This window comes from Scyliorhinus canicula, chromosome 4, assembly GCF_902713615.1.
Source record: "Scyliorhinus canicula chromosome 4, sScyCan1.1, whole genome shotgun sequence".
Taxonomy (NCBI): Eukaryota; Metazoa; Chordata; class Chondrichthyes; order Carcharhiniformes; family Scyliorhinidae; genus Scyliorhinus; species Scyliorhinus canicula.
In genome coordinates, this window is record NC_052149.1 from 185,553,330 (window position 1) to 185,575,888 (window position 22,559).

Here is a 22,559-nt window from a genome sequence, read left to right on the forward strand (position 1 = left end):
GGGGGGGGGGGGGGGGGGGGGTTCATTTAGAGACTGGGCACTCTTTCAAAACAACGGCCCGGTCTCTGAGTTCAACTCCCCAGTGCTAAAAAAGATTTTGGGTGGGATTCTCCGTTTCTGAGACTCGGGGCTGGATTCTCCGGTCACTGATGCCGAATTCGGGTTCGGCGATGGCCAGAGAATCCAAATTCCCAACAGAATCAAGGGCGGCGCCACTTTCGCGATGCTCCACCCCTTCCAAAGCGGCGTACTCAGACAGTACGCCACACCACGTATCCACGGCCTCAGGCCATTGCCTGAGGCCAACACCCGATGCTCCGTCCCCAACCAGCCAAGTTCCTGACTGCATGGGTCTCTCATGGTCTCACATTGGGAACACAGTGTGGCAGCTGCGGGCTCAGTCCAGTGCCGCCACAGTCGGGGGTGGGCCGATCCGCGGGTAGGGGGGACATTATTCGGGGCTGGGGACACTGTGGTAGGGCGGTCCGGGGCGCGCGAGCCGACCGAAGAGGGGGACTATTTTGCGTACGGCCTTCCTGGTAGCTAGTCGGTCAAAGTTCGCCTGGAGTTCCTTCCTCTTTTCCAACTTCGCCCGGTCCCCATGTTCTGCAAAACTCCTATCTAGCTCCAGCATCTCATCTATTACCCTCTGACACTCAAACCTCTCTTCTTTGTCTAGCCTAGCCTTAAGCGAGATAACCACACCCCTCACCACTGCCTTTAAAGCCTCCTAGACAACCATCTTCGACACCTCCCCCCTGCAGTTGAAACCTACATATTACTCGATTACTTTTTCAATTTTGTCACAGAACCCTCAGTCCCCCAACAGTCCCACATCTAACTTCCATCCTGATCTCTGTACCACCCCCTTCTCCTGTACCCTATCCACCCAATACAGAGTATGATCTGATATTACAATTTCCGAGTACTCTGACCCTTTAACCCCCAGCCAGCAGTGCCTTCCCCACCATGGAAAATTCGATCCGCGAGTACACCTTATGGACTGCTGAGAAAAACGAGTACTCCCACTCCCTCAGGTGCAGAAACCTCCAAGGGATCCACCCCTCCCATTTCCACCATTAGCCCAGCCAACGCCTTTGCCCCCGATGACGGGACCAGCAAGCGAGATCGTGACCTTTCCAATCTTGTCTCCTGCACCAAGTTGCAGTAACCCCCCCCCCCCCCACTATCAGTTTGTGTGTGTCCAAGTCGGGAATCGCCCCACACACCTTCGCGAATCCCACATCATCCCAATTGCGACCATATCCACTTACCTGTGCCACTAGCCTTTCCTTCAGCGCACCTGTCACAATCACATACCTACCCCCCCTGATCTGCAACTACCTTCTCCATCTGGAACCGTACCCTTTTGCTGACCATTACAGCTACCCCTCGTGCCCTTCCATCAAATCCAGAGTGAAATACCTGACTAACCCAGCCCTTTTTAAGTCTCACTTGATCCTTTACCCTCAGGTGAGTCTCCTGCAGCATTGCTACATCGAACTTCAAACTTTTAAGATGCACAAGCACCCTTGACCTCTTGACTAGGCCTCCCAAACCCCTCACGTTCCATGTGACTATCCTAACTGTGAATCTCTCACTCCCCCCCCCCCCCCCCCCCCCCACCTTCTTGTCCACCATCATTATACCACCGGGCCCTGCCCCATGAGCCTGACGCATCCCTATCCATTATTAACATCGAACCACTTCTCCCCTCCCAGAATCCCCTCCTGCATTTCCCCTCGAAAAAATCTCACCCAATATCGATCCTCTCGCCTCATAGGCCCATCGAAACCTGCTAACCAGGCTCCAATGTCTGCAGCCCTCCATTCACCTCACCTCAGTTCACTAGCCAACTTTAGTTGGCTAGTGCCAGTGCCCCTCCCCCCCAGAAGGAATACTGTCCGCTCCCACCCAGTCCCTGAAGAAAAAGAAAAACAATCTCACCCATATAATTCAATAAAATAACATATAACCGTTGCAACAAAAAAAGGATTAAAATGCCAATCAAACCAAACAAAAACTTAAACTCTATGACAATGTGAAGTCAATTAAGTTACAATACAGGTCAGTGAAAAGTTGTAACATTTAGACGTTTTCCAGCTCCCCAATCACAGTCCACGATCCCTCTTCCAGCTCCACTCCTCATGTCTGTCCCAAGCCTTCTTCCTTCATGAACGCCTCAGCCGCCTCCACCGTTTCAAAATAAAAATCTTTGGCGTTGTCCGTCACCCTGAGCTTTGCCGGGTATACCATACCAAATCGCAGCCCCTTGTTGTACAGTGCCTCCTCCACTCGGCTGAATGTTGCTCGTCTCTTTGCCAACTCCACCGTCAATTCCTGGTAAATCCGAACTCTAGCACCATCCCACTGCACCTCCCGCTTCTGCTTCGCCCAGCTGAACATCTCCTTCATGTGGTATTTATGGAAGTAGATAATTACAGCTCTTGGCGGCTCATTTACTTTGGGTTTCGCACTTAACGACCGAAGAGCTTAGTCCAGTTCATACCGGGAGGGGCCTTCACCCTCCCCATCAACTTCTCCAGCATCTTACAAAGTACTCTGTTGGCCTTGAGCCCTCTGCCCCTTCGGGCAAGCCCACTATTTTCAGATTGTGCTGCCCCGAGTGGTTCTCCAAGTCCTCGAGTTTTGCTCGGAGTCCTCTATTGACCTCCACCACTCTCCGCAGCTCGTCTCCCATCGAGGTGAGCTGGTTGCTGCATTGCAACACGGCCTCCTCCACTTCCTTCATCTTTTCGCCTTATTCTCTCACCTCAGCCGATGTCTTTGCCACATCTACCCTCACCGGGGCGATTGCTTCCTCCACCAATGATCTCAGTGCGAACGCCATCTCTGTCCTCAAAGCCTCCATGTGCCTCACAAACTGCTTCGCCAGCTTCACAGCCATCATCTCAGTCATCCTTTCCACTGTAAGTAGCCATCTTGTCAGCGCTTTTACTGGTCCTCTCATTTGACGGTGAACCCATGTTTCCTCCCTTATTCACAGCTGGTTTTGACATCCCTTAATCACTTAGTATTTTTCTCCTTCTTTCTTCAATCTTAAAATAAATAAATAATTTTTTAAAAATGTTTAAATAAAAAATAATTGTTTTTTTTACATTCCAAAAATCAAAATTTTAAAAATCTCTTCCCCTGGGACCGGACTTCAAACATCCCAAACATCCATTTTCAGTGGGGGCCACCCAATGTGCGCTGCTCCCCCTCTACATTTGTGCTGGATTTGGGCCCTGCCTCATGTTAAGCTCTGCCCCCGCCACTCACTTCGGGCTCGATGCCCCTGCTTCTCCGGCGACGGGACTCCCCACCGGCTCCAAACCGGCCCAACCTGGCGGCCATCCCTCAGGTGCCAACAGCAGAAGAAATCCCAAACGGCAAAACAACGGGGGAACACCCGGAAAACGCCGAAATGTCTCAGACTGGTGGGAGCCGCTCCGTTCGTGCATGCCACCGGAAGTCAGAAACTCTACTGGTTGAGAACTTTTAGTGGCTACTAACAATCTAGAAAACACATTGATAAAGGATGTTAAACAAAATGAGTTAGAAAGTTGGAAAGAATTTGGTGTATACGGTGTATACACTGAAACACCAAAGAGGGGACAGCCACCCTTATCACACAGCTCGATATGTACAGAAAACTTACTTCCTGATGGCAGGTATAAAGCCAAGACCAGGCAAGTGGCTTGAGGTTCCGATCGGGACTTGGTGACCAAGATGCTAGAGTGGATTCCCCATTGGAAGAAAAGTGAATGTGAAGAATTTCTTAGTTCTTTTAGTAACATATTCCTGGGGTTGTAAATCGATTGATTTAAAAGTTGCATTTTTGCAGAGTGAAATATTTCAAGGTAAGTACCTTTGAAACCACCTGAAAAAGTTGGCAATATAGAAGGGAAACTGGGAATTCGGCAGGCTTGTATTTCTCAGTTAGGTCCATTTTGATGAAAATGGGTTGTACTCAGCTAAAGGCAGACCCAGCAATGTTTTATTAGTATCACAAGGAGAAACTAGCAGACATCTTTATTATACCCTTTGTTGATTTTCTGAGGGGAGGTTCTGCAAAATTTGGACAATGGACAACACATTAAAATAAAGAAGGATTTTAAGATTGAATGTCAGGCTTCTGTTCAACATTCGTGCCACACAGGCGCCAGGCTATAATCATCACCAACAAGAGAGAATCCAAACATTGTCCCTTGATATTGAATGGCATTAACATCACTGAATCCCCCACTATCAACATTCTTGAGGCTACAGTTAACCAGAAATCGAACTGGATTAGCTATGCAAATACTGTGGGGTTGGTTAGCTCAGTTGGCTGTAAGGTTGGTTCATGATGCAGAGCTGTGCCAACAGTGCAGGTTTAGTTCCCCTACCCCTGAGGTTATCCATGAAGTCCCCACCTTCTCAACTTTGCAATTCACCTGATGTGTGGTGACCCTCAGGTTAAATCACCATCCACCACCAGTCAGCTCTCTCTCAAAAGGAAATACTGTGGGTGCGATTCTCCGCCCCCCACGCCAGGTGGGAGAATAGCGAGAGGGCCTCCCAACATTTTTCACGCCCTCCCGCTATTCTCCCCCCCTCCCACCTGCCTGACCCACGCCACGAATCGGCGCTCGCCGTTTTTTACGGCGAGCAGCGATTCTCCGAGGCCGATGGGCCGAGCGGCCGGGCCTTCACGCCCATTTCAACACGGCAGCAAACACACCTGCTCACTGCCGTTGTGAAACGGGTGCCAGATGCCCGTTTGGGGCATCTTGGGGCCCGATTGGCACGGCAGTACCATGGCCGTGCCAAGGGGGGCATAGGCCCACGATTGGTGCCCACCGATCGCGGGTCATGCGTCCGTAACGGATGCACTCTTTTCCCTCCGACGCCCCGCAAGATCAAGCTGCCGCGTCTTGCTGAGGGAAAAGACACCAACTGCGCATGCGCGGGTTGGCATTGTCCAACCTGCGCATGCGCGGCTGACGTCATCGGCCGCGTCAGCCGGCGTGACGCTTGACGTGCGGCCTTGACGACCGTCGTCAAGGCCGCGCTGCCATGACGCATGGGGCCGCACTCCTAGCCCCGCCCGTGGGGGAGAATCGGCATTGAAAGTGGGCGTGATGGCTGCCGTGGCTCACGGCCTGTCCCACGGCAGCCTTTACGATTCACCGCATTTGCGGAGAATCTCGCCCTGTAGCTACAAGAGCAAGTCGTAGGCTAGGAATCGTGTGGCCAGTAACTCACCTCCTGATCCCCCAAAGCCTGTCCACAGGCACACGTTAGGGTGTGATGGAATACTCTCCACTGGCGTGGATGAGTGCAGCACCAACAATAACACTAAAATGTTCAACACTGTCCAAGACAAAGCAGGCCACTTTATTGTCACCCTATCCACAAGCATTCACTCCCTCCACCACTGATGCACAGTGGCAGCAGTGTGTACCATGTACATAGTGCAATGCAGGAACTCACCAAGCCTCTTGATACAGCTCCTACCAAATGCCTGACCACTACCGTCCAGAAGGATAAAAGCAGCTGACAATTCGGTGACACCAACACTTGGAGACTCCCCTCCAAGCCGCTCACCATCCTGACTTGGAAATTCATTGCCATTCCTTCACTGTCGTTGGGCCAAAATCCTGGAACTCCCTTCCTAACAGCACTGTGGGTGTACCTACACTTCATGAACTGCAGCGGTTCAAGGAGGCAGCTCTCCACCACTTTCTCAGTGGCAATTAGGGATAGGTAATAAATGTTGCACCTAGCCAATGACACTCACATCCATTGAATAAATTAAAGATAAATTAAGCAGAAAAATTCAGGACTGACGTTGAATCGACCGTCTAATTTAGAAATGTCAGTCACATCACAACAAATCAGTACAGGACCTCACAAAAAGAGGACCTTGCATCCAAGGAATAAATAGACCACTTAAGATATTTGATTGCTTGGCGCAATGGTGGCACAGTGGTTAGCACTGCTGCCTTACAGCGCTGAGGATCTGGGTTTGATCCTGGCCACAGGTCACTGGCCATATGGCATTTGCACATTCTCTCCATGTCTGCATGGGTCTCAGCCCCACAACCCAAAGATATGCAGGGTAGGTGGATTGGCCATGTTAATTGCCCCTTAATTGGAGAAAAAAAGAATTGGATACTTTAAATTCTTTTCTTAAAATAAAAAAAATTTAAGACAGAAAAAATATATTTGATTGCACAGTTGAACTGGTTGTGCACTCAGACTAGACTTGATGCTAGTTATCACGTATTAGGACTGAGTGTTATGATGAAACATGCTACACTTGAGGAAAGCCTGAGAACAAATAAAACATTAACAATATTAATTTCAGACAAGGCACACTGACACTTCCAGCTTTGGGTGATCCAGATATACTAAGTTAATCATTTTTAGTGATATGTTCAGGATTAGCAATTGTTTAAGTAATTTATGTTTGTACTGTGGGTATTAGAAAGAAGGTCTAAATTTAAGCTGAGTTTGTGTTTCTGTATTTGTATGCTAACAAAGGGTTAAAACTTTAGATTTGTTTCACATTAAACAAAGGTGCCTCCAGGTATATGGGTTTTAGTTTCACTTTAGACATCACCTACATTATAATTTTCACAGTAACTTCATTGCAGTGTTAATGTAAGCCTACTTGTGACAATAAAAATTATTATTATTAATTAAAGATTTACCACATAAAATAATTATAGGGGTAAAAATGATGCTGTTGCTTAACAAACAGGGGTCACTCTTGGATAGAAATAACTTTTGAATTAGTTGTAAGATAGAGCCAGATAAAGCTGGGCTCAATGAAGGGAACTACAGAGCGCAAAAGAACAAAAGAAAGCCCCAAAAAACAGGAGTGTGGACAAATGAATGTCTCAGGATGTCAGTTAAATTAAACGAAAAAAGTGAAAGAAGTTGAAAAATATTCTGTTCGGTGAAGTTAAGTTATGACAACAAGAATGAAAAACATTCTTGACCTCATTCTCACCAATCTGTCAGCTGCAGATGCATCTGTCCATGACAATATTGGTAGAAGTGATCACCACACAGTCCTTATGGTGACAAAGTCTCACCTTAACATTGAGGATACCCTCCATAGTGTTGTGTGGCACTACCACTATGCTAAATGGGACAGACATCAAAAAGATCGAATAACTTAAGTCTGGGCATGCATGAGGTTCTGTGGGTCATCAGCAGCAGCAGAATTGTACTCAACCACAATCTGCAACCGTATATTTCCCACTCTACCATTACCACCAAGCCAGGGGATCAATCCTGGTTCATTGAAGAGTGCAGGAGAAACATAAGAACATAAGAACTAGGAGCAGGAGTAGGCCACCTGGCCCCTCGAGACTGCTCCGCCATTCAACGAGATCATCGCTGACAGTCCAAAGATGTGCAGGTTGGGTGGATTCACCATGATAAATTGCCCTTAGTGTCCAAAATTCTATGATTAACCTAAGACAAAAGTTCGGCACAACATCGTGGGCCGAAGGGCCTGTTCTGTGCTGTATTTCTCTATTCTATTCTATTCTTTTGTGAACTCAGCTCCACTTTCCGGCCTGAACACCATAACCCTTAATCCCTTTATTCTTCAAAAAAACTACCTATCTTTATCTTAAAAACTTTTAATGAAGGAGCCTCTACTGCTTCACTGGGTAAGGAATTCCATAGAATCACAACCGTTTGGGTGAAGAAGTTCCTCCTAAACTCAGTCCTAAATCTACTTCCCCTTATTTTGAGGCTATGCCCCCTAGTTCTGCTTTCACCCGCCAGTAGAAACAACCTGTCCGCATCTATCCTATCTATTCCCAGGTATACCGAAAAATGAGGTGTCAACCTGGTGAAGCTAAGCACAGGACTACTTTTGTGTCAAATAGCATACGCAGCAAATGATAGAGCTAAGCGATTCCACAACCAACGGATCAGATCTAAGCTCTGCAGTCCTGCCACATCCAGTTTTGAATGGTGGTGGACAATTAATAAACTCACTGGAGGAACTGGCTCCACAAATATCCCCATCCTCAATGATGGAGGAGCCCAGTACATCAGTGCAAACGTCAGGCTGAAGCATTGACAAAACTCTTCAGCAAGACGTGCCGAGTGGGTGATCCATCTCGGTCTCCTCCAGCGGTCCCCAGGATCACAGATGTCAGTCTTCCATTAATATGATTGACTCCACGTGATATCAAGAAATGGCTGAAGGCACTGGATACTGCAAAGGCTCTGGGCCCCAATGATATTCTGGCAATAGTCCTGAAGATTTGTGCTCCAGAACTTGTCACACCCCTGGCCAACCTGTTCCAGTACAGCTGCAACACTGGCATTTACGCAGCAATGTTGAAAATTGCCCATCCTGACCACAAGAAACAGGACAAAACCAACCCAGCCAATTACCGCCCTATCAGTCTACTCTCTATCATCAGCAAGGCTTGGATTCTATTAACAGGAGTGATCTGTCCAACCTTAAGGCATAATTTTAAACTGCTAGTCCCTGGCCAAAAGGCTGGACTATTAGTGGGAAAGGAACATGAGTTTTGTTTTGCCATGCTTCTTTAACTGAGTCGTTACATTAGCATCTTTCTTCCGGGTTCCCTGACCTGCATGAAAGTGACTGAGCATCATTCCTCTCACTCTCCAGACACCTCACATTCCCATTTGAATGGCCAACATTTCTTATCTGATTTTCTGTGTACACACTATTACAGAGCTTTGTGATTTAAATACACTGGATCAAAATCTACCTTCATTGTTGATTCTTTCTAAGGCACAATAATAGGGAGATTAAAATTACTTTGTTCTGAAGTGGTCTTGGAGTGGTTAATTGAACCAATGCTATCATCTGGAAGGAATATTTTTGCTGCTTGACAATTGCCACTCCATGAAAATGCTAGCTACTAAATGAATCAACTTGTCAGTCCTTGGTGCATTTTATACAGCTTAACAGCAGAAAATCAAAGAGTGGGTTGCTAAATTCGCCAGTGTTTCTTTTGAACTTTTGAATCAAAATTTCATTGTATTGGGTATGTGTGAATTCCCAAAATCAAATATTTTATCTTGGGGCAGAGACTGAAATGAATTAAAAAGTATTGATGTTTATAGATTTCACGGACTGTAATATAGGACAATTAAATAAGCTTTGTAAATTCCTTCCTTTTAACCTTGTGTCAAATTATTTGTGTACCGGTATTTTAATGGCTTTTTGATCTATCCATTCCATTTTCAATTTTCCTTCTTTATTTTCAATGATTTACTTATGTTTGTTTACATTTATGCTTTTTGCATTTCCTTAATTAACTTTCCATTACTGTTGTACCTTGCTCAACTGGAGATCCCCCCTCTCCACCCAAGGCATCAGCCTGGATAGAAGACTTGGGGCGCGATTCCCCGGAAAAATTTATAAGTGTGGCAGCAAGCAGCAACTGCTGCAAGCTTCCCGATGCTTGGCCCAGCGAATTAATTAACATTAATTGGTCCACTTAACGAGGCCCCACGGGCTTCTTGTCGCAAATGAAGGCTCGCCAGCTGATTTGTCGGCACCGCGCTCGCCATTAACAAGGTCGAGCAGCACTTAAGCTGTACTTGCTCAGCCAACCCCAGTCAGCTCGCAACAATGCCGCCCAGGAGACCGGCGAAAACGAGAACCAGGTATTGGAAAGATTAAGCACTTTGGCTGTCAGTTTGGAGGAGTTCACATCCATCGCGTGCTGCCATCCCACATGACATCAGCAGTACTCTGCAGTCTAAATTGAAGCCTATGGCCATTTTTAGGATGCTGTGTTCTGACTCTCAAAAAAGAAAACAGTGCTCTGAGCCTTCGTAGCTTTAATGAAAGCTCAAATATTTGCCCTGATTACTCTTGTCTCCCCACCTTGGACGGACAGGTTTCTACCTCAGAGAAATTGGTGGACAGAATAAATAGGAGCTTTCAAAGTACTAGTTATCTTCTGTTGTAAGCTATCCTGAAAATCAACAGAAGTGATGAGCCCTGGATCCATGAGCGTGGAATTTTGGTGGTAACTTAAATGGTTGCCATGTAGGCTTTGGCTCAAACCTGTGTTCTGCTTTAGAAGGATAGATATTCACCTTGGAGGGTTAAGCAAAGCAAATCTAGAGTTTCCATCTCCTGCAGTTTTCCCACCCACAGACCAGTGGAAATGATGAGTCCAATGGTGGCGGCAGTGCTGCAATTCGAGCAGCATGGGGAGGCATGGTGGCACAGTGGTGAGCACTGCAGCCTCACAGCGCCAGGGGCCCGGTCGGGTGACTGCATGCAATTTGCATATTCTCTCCATGCTGGCATGGGTTTCCTCCGGGTGCAACGGTTTCCTCCCACAGTCCAAAGCTGTGCAAGTTAGGTGAATTGGCCATGGTAAATTTCCCCTGAGGGTGAGGTTTCAGGAATAGGGCGGGGTTTGAACCTGGGTAATGTGGTCTTTCAAACAGTTGGTGCAGACTCGACAGGCCGAATGGCCTCCATCTGCACTGTATGGATTCTATGATATCTGCGTCTTTGGCACTTCCCCTCAACTGATACACATCATAGAGCTTACAAGTCAGTTGGAACCAGACTGCCCCAAAGACAGGGAATTACAGATTGACAAACCCAGAGTTACTGACCTCAAGCATTTTCTGGATCCTAACATGACTAACCAACATGATTAAATGTAGCCTTCCATTAGCTTTACTGAGACCAGTGGAGGAGAACCTTGTAGCAGTAATAGAGTTAAGAAACCTTCTTATAAAAAGGGCACTATGGGTTGATACGTGGGTGAGAAATAATCCCTAGTGATTATTATTGCTGGTATGAAAGAGACTTTGATTATATTTGCCATTTTGGTATGGAGTGTATATTCATAGAATCTTTTGAGTTTGTATTATCAGCATATCATCGAAATAAAAGTTGTCTGAGATGTATCAATGTTGTTTAATGGAGGACTGAGGGAATGGAAAAGGAGGCATCAAAGACTATTATTGCAGAGGCTTTGTGTAATTTTCAGGCCAGAGAAATGAGCAGGTCTCTCGAACTGCTGAGCAATTAACTCATTCGTACATCTCTTGGTGCAAAGTGTTGAGAATCTTCCTTATTTTGCAGCTTCCTCACATTGCCCCTGGTCTTCTTAGGGGGCAGCACGGTAGCACGGTGGTTAGCACAATTGCTTCACAGCTCCAGGGTCCTAGGTTCGATTCCCAGCTTGGGTCACTGTCTGTGCGGAGTCTGTATGTTCTCCCCGTGTGTGCGTGGGTTTCCTCCGGGTGCTCCGGTATCCTCCCACAGTCCAAAGATGTGTTGGTTAGGTGGATTAGCCATGCTAAATTGTCCTCAGTGTCCAAAATTGCCCTTTGTGTTGGGTGGGGTTACTGGTTTATGGGAATGGGGTGGAGGTGTGGACTTGGATAGGATACTCGTTCCAACGGCTGGTGCAGACTCGATGGGCTGAATGGCCTCCTTCTGTACTGTAAATTCTATGATTCTCATCCGATGAGAACAGCTGCTGTTTCTATAAGGTTAGATTGCAAAGGGTGCAGCATGTTCCTATAATTTGGCATACTCTGGAGCAGATTGTAGGACATTCATGTTGGACAGACTGGATTAAAATTATAGTCACTGTTCCAACAGGAAACAAAACTTAACTAATTGTTCATCTGTTTACCAGGAGGTTTAATTTATCCAATTGAACCAAAGAAAACTATCGAAAATGCTGGAATTATGAAATAAAAACAGAAAATTTATGGAAATCTGGAACTCAGCAAGTCAGGCAGCGAAAGAAACAGAGTTCACATTTCAGATTTTCGTCATGACTTTCACCTTTCATCTACCTATTAAAGGTAACAACTATTCAGAACAATTTTGCATTAATTCTAAAAATAATACAAACTCACTCAGCATCCTGTTGTTGAACTACTACCTGAAATTTACACTGAAAGCTGTTCATTATATCATTAAATTTATCAATGAGATCCAAGTTTCAGCAGAAAGTTGGCTTGATATTTGTACTTTATCTTTTTAGTGTTGTGTTCAGTTACAGACACGTTCTAATGTAGCTTTGATTACCAGGCGAGCCGAGAGACTGCAAACACTGCTGAAGACTGGAAATGATCCAGTCGTGCTTGATTGCCATGGAAACCCCAGCTTACACATGCTGTAGTCTAAACTAAAGCAAAGTGATGCTTATGCATCCCTGAAGACAATACTAAACGCGGCAGAAGTGAGCAGATTCATTCATTCGAAATGCTGTTGCAATAATTTAATATTTCCACCGGCAGACTCCTGTTACTGTTGCTGTGACCAGAGATTTGATTGGCCAGCGGATCTGGGTGGCGGCGTTTCCATCCCAAATGGGGTGGAAACCTCAACGCCGACACCCCAAGGGACATTCAATTGCGGCAGGAGCGATGGGACTATGCCTGTGTGGATTTGGCTTCTGTTCACGCAACCCGCTCGCTCCCTGTAAAATTCTTCCCCATATGTTTTTAAAAATGTATTTATTGTAGCATGTTAAATAACGCGTCAATTATCTTGCCATTTGTTTTGCCTAATTTCCTTCTGTAAGCAACGAGCGTTGCTATTTTGAGAACAGAATACCTGAGACAGCTGGTTCGTGATGCAGAGTAAAGGCAGCAGCGGAGGGTTCAATTCCAGTGCTGGCTGAGGTTATTAATGAAGACCCCGCCCCGCCTTCTCAGCCTTGCCCCTCAGGTTAAATCACCACGTCAGCTCACCCCCTCAAAAGAGAAAGCTGCCTGTAGTCATCTGGGACAGTGACTTTATCTTTACCTTACCCGAGCAACAAATGGGGAGAAAACTCCAGGGTCTATTTGGATGTAAACCCCCAAAACGAGCAGACCAGGATGAATGGGAGAAGGGCAGGAAGACATTTTATGGCCAGATCCAGTCTTTCCAATCATACCATTAGTGAACTATGTATTGCTCCCGCCATCCCAACGACCCCCCCCCCCCCCACCCCCCCCCGATGCAACACAACCACCACTCCCCCCCCCCCACCCCCCCCCGATGCAACACAACCACCACTCCCCCCCCCCCCCCCCCCCCGCCACCCAGTGCCAGCCCCGCCTACTGCTCCTCCCGCGCGGGAGGAAAGCCCGCACTTCCATCCCAAACCCCGCCCCCAACCCAACACGCGGGAAAAGACGGGCACATGACCCCACAGGACCGCGAAACCGCTCCCCAACCCTCCACCCGTGAAACAAGAACAAAAAAGTACCCAAGTAAACCAAAAACAGTCCCAAAAATCTAAAAACCCGAACAGCAAAAAGGCATCATCAAGTACAATCAATAGAAGCAAAAGGATACCAAGGAGGACAAAGCCTCCGGACCATGTACATCATTCCCCAGCCCCCAGTCCGCAGTTCGAGTCCAGCTTCTCTGCCTGAACAAAAGCCCAGGCTTCCTCTGGAGAGTCGAAATAGAGCTGGCGATCTTTATACGTGACCCAGAGGCGTGCCGGCTGTAACAGGCCAAACTTCACTCCCTTCTTGTGAAGCACTGCCTTCGTCCGATTAAAACCAGCCCTTCTCTTTGCCACCTCCGCACTCCAGTCCTGATAGATCATGATCTCCGTGTTCTCCCATTTACTACTCCTCTCCTTCTTCGCCCATCTCAGCACACACTCACGGTCGACGAAGCGGTGGAAACGGACCAGCAGCGCCTGACGCGGCTCATTTGGCCTGGGTTTCCTCAGCAGCACTCGATGGGCACCCTCCAGCTCCAAGGGTCCCTGGAACGACCCCGCGCCCATTAGCGAGTTCAGCATCATAGCCACATAGGCCCCCAAATCCGAACCTTCCAGCCCCTCCGGGATGCCCAGAATCCGCAGGTTTTTCTGACGGGAGCGGTCCTCCATTTCCTCCATCCTCGCTAACCACTTCTTGTGGAGCGTCTCGTGCGACTCCACCTTCACTGCTAGGCCCAGGAGTTCGTCCTCGCTCTCTGAGGCCTTTTGCTGTAGCTCCTGGATCTCAGCACCCTGAGCCGTCTGAGTCGCCGTGAGCTTGTCCAGCGAGGCCTTAAATGGCTCCAGGATCTCAGCTTTCAGCTCTCTGAAGCAGCGATGGAGCAGCTCCTGCTGCTCCTGCGCCCACTGCTGCCACGCTGCCGGTTCCCCGCCCGCCGCCATCTTGTTTTTCTTGCCTCGCACCTTTCTCTGCTCCAAAGCCGATTTTTTGACCGCTCCGCTCCTGGTCCAGTCCATCCACTGGCAGATAATCTTAGTGGAAGTGTTCCCATACGGGAAAAAGCCCAACCAGTACCGCTACGGGCCCTTAAAAGAGCCCAAAAGACCAAAAATAGTGGGAGCTACCGAACGTGCGGCTTAGCTCCGCATCACCGCAACTGGAAGTCTTCTGCTACTCACTCCTTGGTTGATGGTGAGGTCTTCTGAATCTTGATGAAGAAGACTTGAACTCGTCCAGTAACAACAAAGGTTTATTGCGTAACTATAACAAGTGCATGAGTTCTTTACTTTAAATTTGATACCAGTGATAAGGTTAACAAGATCTAACTACAATAACTATACATAACTCCACTAGCCATCTGAACTATTCTGATATTGTCCTGGACACAGTGCACCCGAGAGAGAGACTGAGGGAGACACAATGTGATTGTTTTTCATACCCCTGTTGGTCCGGCCCTCTAGTGATCATGTGGTGCTGCTGATTACACATTAACCCCTTGTGTACATGCACATACAGAGATCACTACAGAGAGCAGGGGAGTGGGCCTAGGTAAGATGTTCTTTCAGTGAGTTAGTGCAGACTCGATGGTACAAATGGTCTCCATCTGCACTGTAGGAATTCTATGACTTCTACAGACATTCAACCGACATGTTCCTCCAATCCAAGGAAGGTACATTTTGGTATTGTGTGGAGCAGAGTTGCTCTGTACTGTCACACCCCCCACACCCATCCACCCCCACCTCATCACCCTCATGCTAGAGCATCTGAGAAACTGTCCCAAGAATGTTGATGTAGCCATCGTTTGGCCCAGGCTGTGGGTGGAAGTGCCCTTACACTGCTCCCTGTCCCCCTCAAGAATTTCACTTAATCTTTGGGTTCCTGGCACTAATCAAATAGATTGAGATTATGGATGGCGGCCATTACATGAAGCCGCTTGATTTTTTTTATTGTTTCACAAGATCCATCCCAATTCATCTTTTCCGCTATTGCAGGAGATGGATGCCCTCTGTTGTTACTTTGGGGTGGAGCAAATAACCCATCATTTCGGGGTATTTCACAAAAATAAAGTACAAGTATCAAACAGCAAAATAAAGGTTTATGTTTGTAGGACATTGAATGTTAATTATTTCAACAACTCAACCAGTTATAACAGCACGAAAAGTTGTCAGGAGAGTGGATACGTATTTTGAAGTGTTTGCGGTTAGTTGCTCATTTAAATTGGCTGGCGGTGTAATAAAAGAGTCAATGACATAATGCCTTTCGCAATCTTAGTATATCCCAAAGTGCTTTACAGCCAACAAAGTTCTATCAAAGTGTAATCTGGCAGACAACATAAGAACTAGGAACATAAGAACCAGGTGCAGGAGTAGACCATCTGGCCCCTCAAGCCTGCTCCACCATTCAATGAGATCATGGCTGATCTTTTGTGGACTCAGCTCCACTTTCTGGCACGAACACCATAACCCTTAATCCCTTTATTCTTCAAAAAACTATCCATCTTTACCTTAAAAACATTTAATGAAGGAGACTCAACTGCTTCACTGGGCAAGGAATTCCATAGATTCACAACCCTTTGGGTGAAGAAGTTCCTCCTAAACTCAGTCCTAAATCTACTTCCCCTTATTTTGAGGCTATGCCCCCTAGTTCTGCTTTCACCCACCAGTGGAAACAACCTGCCCGCATCTATCCTATCTATTCCCTTCATAATTTTAAACGTTTCTATAAGATCCCCCCTGCATCCTTCTAAATTCCAACGAGTACAGTCCCAGTCTACTCAACCTCTCCTCGTAATCCAACCCCTTCAGCTCTGGGAATAACCTAGTGAATCTCCTCTGCACACCCTCCAGTGCCAGTATGTCCTTTCTCAAGTAAGGAGACCAAAACTGAACACAATACTCCAGGTGTGGCCTCACTAACACCTTATACAATTGCAGCATAACCTCCCTAGTCTTAAACTCCATCCCTCTACCAATGAAGGACAAAATTCTATTTGCCTTCTTAATCACCTGTTGCACCTGTAAACCAACTTTCTGTGACTCATGCACTAGCACACTCAGGTCTCTCTGCACAGCAGCATGGTTTAATATTTTATCATTTAAATAATAATCCCGTTTGCTGTTATTCCTACCAAATTGGATCACCTCACATTTGCCAACATTGTATTCCATCTGCCAGATCCTAGCCCATTCACCTAACCTATCCAAATCCCTCTGCAGACTTCCAGTATCCTCTGCACTTTTCGCTTTACCACTTATCTTAGTGTCATCTGCAAACTTGGACACATTGCCCTTGGTCCCCAACTCCAAATCATCTATGTAAATTGTGAACAATTGTGGTCCCAACACGGATCCCCAAGGGACACCACTAGCTACTGATTGCCAACCAGAGAAACACCCATTAATCCCCACTCTTTGCTTTCTATTAATTAACCAATCCTCTATCCATGCTACTACTTTATCCTTTATGCCATGCATCTTTATCTTATGCAGCAACCTTTTGTGTGGCACCTTGTCAAAGGCTTTCTGGAAATCAGATATACCACATCCATTGGCTCCCCGTTATCTACCGCACTGGTAATGTCCTCAAAAAATTCCACTAAATTAGTTAGGCATGACCTGCCCTTTATGAACCCATGCTGCGACTGCCCAATGGGACAATTTCTATCCAGATGCCTCGCTATTTCTTCCTTGATAATAGATTCCAGCATCTTCCCTACTACTGAAGTTAAGCTCACTGGCCTATAATTACCCGCACTCTTTTTTAAACAGTGGTGTCACGTTTGCTCATTTCCAATCCACCGGGACCACCCGAGTCTAGTGAATTTTGGTAAATTTACACTAGTGCATTTGCAATTTCCCTAGCCATCTCTTTTAGCACTCTGGGATGCATTCTACCAGGGCCAGGAGACTTGTTCACCTTTAGCCCCATTAGCTTGCCCATCACTACCTCCTTAGTGATAACAATCCTCTCAAGGTCCTCACCTGTCATAGCCTCATTTCTATCAGTCGCTGGCATGTTATTTGTGTCTTCCACTGTGAAGACTGACCCAAAAAACCTGTTCAGTTCCTCAGCCATTTCCTCATCTCCCATTATTAAAACTCCCTTCTCATCCTCTAAAGGACCAATATTTACCTTAGCCACTCTTTTTTGTTTTATATATTTGTAGAAACTTTTACTGCCTGTTTTTATATTCTGAGCAAGTTTACTCTCATGTTCTATCTTACTCTTCTTTATAGCTTTTTTAGTAGCTTTCTGTTGCCCCCTAAAGATTTCCCAGTCCTCTAGTTTCCCACTAATCTTTGCCACTTTGTATGCTTTTTCCTTCAATTTGATACTCTCCCTTATTTCCTTAGATATCCACGGTCGATTTTCCCTCTTTCTACCGTCCTTCCTTTTTGTTGGTATAAACCTTTGCTGAGCACTGTGAAAAATCGCTTGGAAGGTTCTCCACTCTTCCTCAACTGTTCCAAATTCCACCATATTGTGATTGCTCCTTCCGAGAGGATCCCTAACTATGAGATCATGAATCAATCCTGTCTCATTACACAGGACAAGATCTAGGACTGCTTGTTCCCTCGTAGGTTCAATTACATACTGTTCTAGGAAACTATCGCGGATACATTCTATAAACTCCTCCTCAATTGGCCATGCTAAATTGCCCGTAGTGTAAGGTTAATGGGGGGATTGTTGGGTTAGGTGTATACGGGTTCCGTGGGTTTAAGTAGGGTGATCTTTGCTCGGCACAACATCGAGGGCCGAAGGGCCTGTTCTGTGCTGTACTGTTCTATGTTCTATGTTCTATGTTCTAAGGCTGCTTTGACCGACCTGGTTAAACCAATCGACATGTAGATTAAAATCCCCTATGATAACTGCTGTACCATTTCTACATGCATCAGTTATTTCTTTGTTTATTGCCTGCCCCACCATAACGTTACTATTTGGTGGCCTATAGACTACTCCTATCAGTGACTTTTTCGCCTTACTATTCCTGATTTCCACCCAAATAGATTCAACCTTATCCTCCATAGCACCGATGTCATCCCTCTCTATTGCCCGGATGTCATCCTTAAATAACAGAGCTACGCCACCTCCCTTACCATCCACACTGTCCTTCCGAATAGTTTGATACCCTTGGATATTTAACTCCCAGTCGTGACCATCCTTTAACCATGTTTCAGTAATGGCCACGGGATAGATTTTATTCCGAGGCAGACTTTAAGCAGCTGGGAGGTTCAACTCCGGCGAGCTACCAAACTGTACTGGCAGGAGGTTGGTTCCATTGTGGGTTAGACAACATTAGCATCAGGTCAACAGGTTAAGGCCAGGGGTCAAATTTCTTTACGCAACCTACTGGCTCTCGGCAGCTGCAATAGCTGGCAACCCTACTGGCTGGCCTCCGGAGTGAATGGAAGTAGATCTATGAAAGGGTGGCTCCAACCTCAAGATGGGGGATCCAGAATGTCAACAGCTTAGGCTGGCTTTGTAGAACTTCCCTCATCTCCTTTAGGACCTTCCTTACAATATATCTCATCAACCAATCATTTCAACACCTCTTAATCTTTCCTTCTGTGGCAGAATCCCATTTTTTCCTGCACCTTTGTAAAGAGCTATGACATGTTTTTCTGCATTAATGACATTATATAGATGCACATCATTGTAATATTAGTTATTGCAGTGGTAAGATAACATTGTTATACTTTACAATGTGTGAACATACTTCCCTCAACTATCTTCATGGTGAAGCAAATTACTTTCTCATCTGCTCCCAGGATTGGAGCAATGATGAAACAACATTCACATTCTCAGAACCTTTTGTCCAAGCTGCTTTTGGCAGTACTCATCACTGGGGAGTAGCTCTCTACTACAAAGTGACCCACCTTTCTCTATAACACTGCCAGCATTTGTAAAGCTGAACCTTGGGAGATGCTATTCTGCCTTTGGCTTCTGCATTTGTGAATTCTGCAGCCTGTTTCTCTGTAAGGGTAACCTACAAACCTTTTAGCGAAGGCAATGCCAAAATACTTCCGTTCTAATCCCTGCACTCCCCCAGTGTCTTTGAAAAATTATATCAATGAGCATTACAGATGAAAATTAGCTCAACCTTATTGGATGCATGAAGCGCCCAAGGTTAGTGTAGAATATTTGTTCATGGAACATAGGCTTAGTAGGCTGTGCCAGCATTTATTACCCATCCCTAATTGCCCTTGAGGGGGCAGTTAAGAGTCAACCACATTGTCGTAAACCACTGTTACACCTGTATTAGGTGATGTAAAGTAGGACCTGTACTACAGGCTCGCCGGTAGCCCCTGCCTGCTGGTTCTGCCCAGTAGGAGGAGTATAAATGAATGTCCTCTATTCAGCAGCCATTTTGCCAGCTGCCGTGGGAGACCACACATCTTACTGCAATAAAGCCTCAGTTGTATCCAACCTTAGTCTTTGTGCAATTGATCGTGCATCAATTTATTGCAGTAAGATTTTCTAAAAGATGGATCTCCGAATCAAACCACATCGCCTGCAGCTGGATCCGCAATCAAGTGATGCCATAAAGGACTTTAATCACTGGTTCGCTTGCTTCGAGGCCTATATCAACTCAACGACCAGCCCTCCGATGGAGACTCAGATGATGCAGATCCTGTACTCAAGGTTGAGCTCCAACATGTTTCCGCTGATCCAGGACGCCCTGAACTACGCAGACGCCATAGCGCTCCTCAAAGAAAACTACGCACAGAAAACGAACACACTCTTCGCCAGGCACGTACTCGCCACTCCCTCTCAACTCCCTGGTTAGTCCATAGCAGACTTCTGGCGGGCCCTAATCCCACTCGTCCGGGACTGTGACTGTCAGGCCGTTACGGCCACCAAACATTCCAACCTTCTTATGCGCGATGCGTTTGTAACGGGGATTGGGTCGGACCTCATACGCCAATGACTGCTAGAAGGGGCCACGTTCGACCTAGCTCAGACTAAAAAGCTAGCACTCTCCATGACGGTCGCCTCACGTAATGCTCAGGCCTACCCCTCCGGCCGCACGGCCCAGCCCTCCTATCCCTCGTCGACCCCACAGACGGCCGCCCCAGTCGGGGCTTTACCCAGCCACTACGCCCGCGCCACACGCCAACCCGTGCACCCCGGGGGTCCCCGATGTTACTTCTGCGGCCAGCAAAAGCACCTCCGCCAACACTGCCCGGCCCGCACTGCCATTTCCAAGGCTTGCGGCAAAAAGGGGCACTTCGCCGCGGTGTGCCAGGCCCACACAGTCGCCACTATCACCCCCTCCCCCCTGACCTATACACAATGGGTGCCACCATCTTCGTCCGGACCACGCGTGGCCAGTGGGCGCCGCCATCTTTACCTCTCCGGACTACGCACAGTCAGTGGGCGCCGCCATATTCACCTCCCGGGGCCGCGAGCGGCCAGTGGGCGTCGCCATATTCCCCCCCCCCCCCCAGGTCCACGTGCGGCCCATTTGCGCCGCCATCTTGTCCAGCCCCCGCAACGCGCGGCCCATGGGCGCCGCCATTTTGTCCCCTGCAGGATCTTCAGGCGCCGCCATCTTGTCTTCCCCACGGGGCATGGACGCCGACAGCATTCCACGACCTGGGCCCCCCACACTCTCCATCTTCTGACGCCAGCGACGACCGACCGCAGCTCGCCTCAGTGACGATCGACCAGTCTCGTCCGCACAACCTGGCCACCGCTTCGACCAATGTGAGAATCAACGGTCACGTGACCTCTTGCCTGCTGGACTCCGGGAGCACCGAAAGCTTCATCCACCCGGATACGGTAAGGCGCTACTCCCTCAAAGTCCACCACGCCAATCAAAGAATCTCCCTGGCCTCCGGATCCCATTCCGTCGTGATCCGGGGGTTCTGCATGGTCACTCTCACGGTCCAGGGCGTAGAATTCAGCAGCTTATGCCTCTACATCCTTTCTAATCTTTGCGCTGCACTACTACTAGGCCTGGACTTCCAGTGCAATCTCCAGAGCCTTACCCTCAAATTCGGCGGGCCCCTACCACCCCTCACTGTGTGCGGCCTCGCGACCCTAAAGCTCGACCCACCCTCCCTCTTTGCCAATCTAACTCCAGATTGCAAACCCGTTGCCACCAGGAGCAGACGGTACAGCACCCAGGACAAGACCTTCATCAGGCAGCACAGTAGCATTGTGGATAGCACAATCGCTTCACAGCTCCAGGGTCCCAGATTCAATTCCCGCTTGGATCACTGTCGGTGCGGAGTCTGCACATCCTCCCCGTGTGTGCGTGGGTTTCCTCCGGGTGCTCCGGTTTCCTCCCACAGTCCAAAGATGTGCAGGTTAGGTGGATTGGCCATGATAAATTGCCCTTCGTGTCCAAAATTGCTCTTAGTGTTGGGTGGGGTTCCTGGGTTATGGGGATAGGGTGGAGGTGTTGACCTTGGGTAGGGTGCTCTTTCCAAGAGCAGGTGCAGACTCGATGGGCTGAATGGCTTCCTTCTGCACTGTAAATTCTATGATAATCTCTATGATAGGTCCGAGGTTCAGCGGTTGCTTCGGGAAGGCATCATCGAGGCCAGCAACAACCCATGGAGAGCCCAAGTGGGAGTCGTTAAAACTGGGGAGAAACACAGAATGGTCGTGGACTACAGCCAGACCATCAATCGGTACACGCAGCTCGACGCGTACCCCCTCCCACGCATATCTGATATGGTCAATCAGATTGCGCAGTACCGGGTCTTCTCAACGATTGACCTCAAATCCGCCTACCCCCAGCTCCCCATTCGTAAATCGGACCGTCCACACACTGCGGTCGTCTCTATCACTTCCTCAGGGTTCCCTTCGGCATCACTAACGGGGTCTCGGTTTTCCAAAGGGAGATGGATCGAATGGTCGACCGGGACGGTTTGCGGGCTACCTTCCCGTACCTAGACAACGTCACCATCTGCGGCCACGATCAGCAGGACCACGACGCCAACCTTGCCAAATTCCTCCACACTGCCACTCTCCTCAACCTCACCTACAACAAGGAGAAGTGCGTGTTCAGCACAACCCGCTTAGCCATCCTCAGCTATGTGGTCCAGAACGAAGTTCTGGGGCCCGGTTCCGACCGCATGCGCCCCACTTATGGAGCTTCCCCTCCCCCACTGCCCCAAGGCCCTCAAATGCTGCCTGAGGTTCTTCTCCTACTACGCCCAGTGGGTCCCAAACTATGCGGACAAGGCCCGCCCACTCATTCAGTCCATCCACTTTCCCCTTACGGCCGAGGCACAACAGGCCTTCGCCCGTGCCAGAGCTGATATAGCCAAGGCCGGGATGCACGCAGTGGACGAGACACTGCCCTTCCAAGTAGAAAGCAACGCATCAGATGTCGC